Below are 6,077 nucleotides of genomic sequence, written 5' to 3' on the forward strand. Positions count from 1 at the left end.
GACATGCGGACGGCTTCTGGGACGGATAACAGAGTGGATACAGTGAGAGAAAAGTACAACACACAAAGATATGCACATGACAATGGGAGAAACGTGCAGAAACTGTGGAAGACCGCACGATTATACAGACCGGAGGAAATGTCCAGCATATGGAACAAGCTGCAATGCATGTGGCAAACTAAACCACTGGGAAAAGAGGTGTAGAACGAAGAAAGAAGGAACATACATCAAAAACAAAGGCGGACAGCAGAACCAGAGAAAGAAACACAATATCCATGCCATGGATGAACAGGATGATGATGATTATGGTCATGACAATACACTAAACATCGAAACCATAAAGGTACAGCTTCACGAGATGTCCAGAGCGGAAAATACTCCGAAGAGAGAATTGCACACCATCATCCAAATCGAAAAGAGAGTCAAAGGTCAGCCCACAACCATCAACTTAAAGTTGAAGCTGGACACAGGGGCTCAGAGCAACATTCTCCCATTGAGATTGTACCAGCAGATCTTTCCCAAAAACTTGAGAGAAGATGGTTACCCGAAAAATGGTTGTTTAAAGGCAAGTAATGTCACGCTGACAGCATATGGGGGGAGTGAGATTAAACAACTCGGAATAACCTTTGTCAAAGGGACACATAAAAGAAAGAACATCAACTGCATGTTCTATGTCACCGACACTGAGGGGCCAGCGATCCTGGGATTAAACAGCTGAAAGAAGTTGAGATTGATCTCAGTGACTCACGAGCTGACGGAAACATCACTGAGGATAGACAGCAACACCCCGCTGGGGAATCGCCCACAAATCAAGAGTAAAAAAGACTTGCTAGACATGTATCCGGAATGTTTCGATGATACAGTGGGATGTTTCGGAGATTTCCAATACCACATCACCATCGATCCAGAGGTAAAGCCCGTTATCCATGCTCCATGAAAAGTACCCATTGAGCTGAAGACAAAGCTTGAAAGAGAGCTAAAGGAGATGGAAGAAAAGGGAGTGATCGTAAAGGTCACTGAACCCACAGACTGGGTAAACTCAATTGTGGTACGAGAAAAACTAAACGGGCGTCTCATAATATGTTTGGACCCCAAAGATCTAAACCAGGCGATAAAGAGGGACCACTATCCCACCCCAACACTAGAGGAGATTACGCCATCACTGGCAGGAGCCAAGGTTTTCTCAAAACTAGATGCCTGAAATGGATATTGGAACGTGAAGTTGGATGAGGAATCAACAACACTGACAACATTCAACACACCATTTGGGCATTACACATTCCTGCGGCTACCATTTGGGTTAAAGGTCAGTCAAGATATCTTTCAACAGAAAGTAGACGAGACATACAGAGGCTGTGGAGGAGCTATAGGAATAGGTGATGATATTCAGATCCATGGAGCAGATGAAAGAGACCATGATATGCACCTACATGAGGCCATGGAGCATACCAGGAAGGCTGGCATCAAGTTAAATGCCGATAAGTGCATAGTTAAAGTCAAGGAATGCCAATTCTTCGGTATGATCTACACACCGGAGGTAGTCAAGCCAAGCCCTGAGAAGATTGCTGAAATGAAACCACCCAAAGATAAGAAAGAGCTGAGGAGTTACCTCGGCTTGGTCCAATACATGAGTTCTTTCATCCCAAACATGTCGGAACATACAACAAATCTCAGAGAGCTAATGAAAGAAGACACCAAATGCCAGTGGTCTGAATCACATGAAAAGAATTTCAAACAACTTAAAGAACTGTTGTGCAAAGAAACAAGTCTGTCATATTATGACAGAAGAAAACCAGTCACTCTACAAGTAGACGCTTCTACCAGAGGACTAGGGGCAGCTCTTGTGCAGGAAGGAAAGCCAATAGCTTTCGCATCAAAGGCCTTGACGTCAGCCGAGACGAGATACGCCAACATAGAAAGAGAACTATTAGCAGTAGTGTATGGATGCGAGAAATTCCATACATACCTGTATGGAAGGCAGTTTACAATAGAGAGTGACCATCGTCCACTAGAACAGATTTACAAGAAGAATCTGTGCAAAGCACCTACAAGACTGCAAAGACTACTTCTAAGGCTCCAAAGCTACGACTTCACGCTTAAATATAAGCCAGGAAAGGAAATGGTGCTAGCAGATGCGTTGTCTCGATTGTCACCATATGAGAAACACGAGGTGGAGGGTCTAACAGTAAAAATCCACCACCTAGTTACCCCTACAAAGCTTAGTCAAATCAGAGATGAGACTAGCAAAGATGAGGAATTGCAACTACTCACACAACAAGTGATACAGGGGTGGCCGGAGAGAATCCAGCAGGTACAGGCGACAATTCGTCAATACTGGACGATTAGAGACGATATCGCAATAGAAGACGGTATTCTCCTTGCTGGATCGAGGATCATCGTGCCAAAGACGATGCAGACAGAACTTCTCCATCTAATACAGGAAGGCCACATGGGAATGGAGAAATGCAAGCTGAGAGCCAGATCAGCTGTATACTGGATAGGCATGTACAAAAATATCGAACAGATGGTTTCTGCATGTGGTATATGCCAGAAATGCACAACAGAAAGAGGAGATGATACCTAGTGAAATACCGTCAAGACCATGGCACACTGTTGGGGCAGATCTCTTCATATGCAATCAAGAATGATATCTCATAGTGACAGATTACTATTCCAAGTTTCCTTTTGTGAGAAGGATGAAAGATCTGAGAGCCACAACTACCACCAGAATTGCAAAGAGCTTGTTTGCTGAACAAGGAATCCCAGAAAAGGTAATCTGTGACAATGGAACCCAGTTCACATCAAGTGAATTCAGAGCTCTGGCAGAAAAGTATGGGTTCAAAATAGTAACCTCATCCCCACATTTCCCAAGGGGACACGGGTTCATCGAAAGACAGATCCAGACTGTCAAGAGAACTCTCATCAAAAGCAGTGAGATGGGGGAAGACCAAGACCTTGCCCTCCTATCACTCAGATCAACACCACTGAAAGCAGACATGAAATCACCTGCGGAATTGCTGAATGGGAGGAAGTTTAAGACTACCCTACCAGCAAAAATACATCCTCCTCAGGACCAGGAGGACTTCAGACAGAAGCTGGCAGAAGCACAAGTTGTAGGAAGCAAACATTACGATAAACATGCAAAGATGCTACCAGAATTGCTGAATGGGCAATCAGTGCATGTGCAAGACCCGGTGTTGAAAACCTGGAATTCGTAGAGACCGAACCTGGTAACCAATACAGATGGAACAGACTCCACATCAGACCTTCACCTGAACTGGTTAAGCAGCAGACAACATCAGCAACATTGACAACACCAGCTACCACAAGCAATACAATGCCAGAAACAAGCGCTACAAATCAAACAATCACGAGCACGCACACTCCAACTCCAAGTGCGACAGCAACAACAACGACGAGAGCGGAACACACCAAAACACCGCAGAGAGGAATGGTCACCACCAAATCCACAAGATGGAGGGACAACATCCAACCACCTGAGCGATATCGCGAATAAGAAAAGAAAACTCACGATTCTTTGTATTTGATGATAATAGTTAAGATATAATATTTTTAAAATTAAATTAAATTTCATGTTTTAGTTTTTTTTGAGAAAGAGGGATGCTACATCGTTATATTACATTGTTAAATGGAACTACTTGTTATTCTGTTGTTATTTCAGATTTCCAGCATCCGCAGTATTTTGCTATTACATTATATGGAACTACTTTGGTTAGTGTATTTATATTGCTATGTAGCACACTGTGAAATGCAGTGCGCAGTGCAAGGTTGGACATCTTGTATCACTCCGTACCATGCGGCAGCAACATCATGAAAGCAAGAATACAACTGAGTAAAAGTCGTAAACTAAAATGAGTTAAAAGTGTCTGTATTACATAGTAATAAGAACACAAGGAGATACAACACAAGGTTCCATATAAATTTAACATTCCCTCGTTGCCTTTGTATTCTATGTATCTAGGAAATGAACCCCAGTATTTTGTTTACACTCTTTATGGCCTAATCAACTTGTGTTGCTTCTTTTACAGATTTATGTATCTGCATTCCCAGATCTCTTTGCTCTTCTACACCATTTAATTTCTTACCTTACAAGAAACAAGCAGCCTCCTTATTCTTCCTACCAAGGTTGGAACCACTTCTGTTGTATTTGAAGTTTAAATTACCAACAGTCTACTTTTCAGTGACATAACCTCACCTCAAATTTAAACTGGATACCAAAAGTTTTTTTTTAAATGTTTTTTGTTCATGAACTTGAAACTTATGTTGCAAAGCCATTCATTTGGCAAAACATGGAATCTCTAATTTCAGGACCTTTTAGCTTTGTACTGTTTTGCATTTATATTTCATGCATCTATACAAAATTATGATTTTTAGGAAAATGGCCAGCCATGAATGTGTAATGAATTTGCGTTCAGTACCCCAACTCATGTCCACAGCAAATCATAATATGCAACATGTTAATGCTAATAGTTATTTAAACCTAGAAGTTTATATTACACCTTTTTATCAATTTTCTCCCCATCTGAAGGTGTTGACTTACACTATGCTACAGTTCTACAGATTTTTTTCCAGCCCTGTTCTTTACTATGTAAATAGTAATGGAAGTGAAAAATGCACTTGTGACATTCATTGGCTGGTTGGTTTGTCTTGTACAAGCATTCTATTTCTTTAATTGACCACTTGGTGGTGCCAAGACGCAAATAATCTTTTTTTAATAAGCACATACAAATATGTACTCTACATAAGTGATCAATATCAAATTTTGTATCTAAATGGCTAGGGTAAACATAAAATGGAAAAATAATGGTGGAACTTTTAAGTAATTTCTTCACACGAGTTTTCACTATTGGAGACACGGAGTGATGGCTATCCCGATTCCGATAGTGCACTTGAAGTGCTGGAGATGGGTTTAAGCTCAGAGAAAATAATGGTTAGCAATGAAATGGCAATTAAGAAACAGTATTTCCAGAAGATTCATAAAGCATTGGTTGCCCCTTTCACATTTGGGACATGGGTGACAGCCTAGATTGTTGGGATATTGGCTGTAAAATACCAGATGTGTCCAATTCCATTGCTTAATTTGACACCAATTGAAAGTATCACTAAAGGCCTGAAGGATGAGAAATAGTTCAAATAGAAATGTCACATTAACAAAATAAGTGATGATCTGAGGGCTAAAGTGAATTTATTTACCCAATGAGTTCCTTAGTTGCTGCAAGTGAGGCTGGAAAATAGCCTAGTCCTACTTATCACTATTACAAAGAAAGAACTTGCATTTATATAGTGTCTTTCATAACCTCAGGATGCCCCAAAGTGCTTTACAGCCAATTAAGTACTTTTGAAGTGTAGTCACTATTGTAATGTAGAAAAGCCTATTGTAGGTCCAGTGATATACTATTATGGCAAAATAGCTTACTTGGAATTACTTTTGTCTTGGAGTCGGAGGGTTGTGTGTTCAAACTCTACTCCAGGAGTGAGATGGTGGAATATATGGCATGGGGAGAGAGAATAAAGTATAGGCTCACACTGCACTGGTGGGGAGTGGTACATTGTAAGCAGTGCAATTCTTCAGATGAGATGTTAAACTGAAGCTCTATTTGCCTATTCTAGTGGTACAGGTGGATGTTACCATGGTACTAGTTGGAGAGGAACAAGGAGTTTTCATGGAATCCTGGTTAACATCCCTCCCTCAACCACCAACACCACCACCACTATGGTTTGTGGGAGCTTGATGTTCACAAGATGGTCAATTCATTTGCCTAAATAAGTCACTGCACTCCAAAATAATTAAGTGCATGAGATGTTTGAAATGTGATGACTGTACATAAATACCAGTTAAAAGCAAAATACTGCAGATGCTAGCAATCTGAAAAATCAAAAAGCTGGCAACACACAGCAAATCAATCAGCATTTGTGGTGAAAATAGACGGTCATCATTTCAGGTGCGTACCCTTTAGTAGGCCACTAGATGTAGTATATAAATGCAAGTCTCTTCAATGTTTTTGGATTGCAGAGAAAATCCATCTTTTGTGTCTGGACTCAGTACAAGTAAAAGC

The sequence above is a fragment of the Somniosus microcephalus genome, chromosome 6 (assembly GCF_052327205.1).
Source record: "Somniosus microcephalus isolate GS21.2 chromosome 6, FLI_Smic_1.0, whole genome shotgun sequence".
Taxonomy (NCBI): Eukaryota; Metazoa; Chordata; class Chondrichthyes; order Squaliformes; family Somniosidae; genus Somniosus; species Somniosus microcephalus.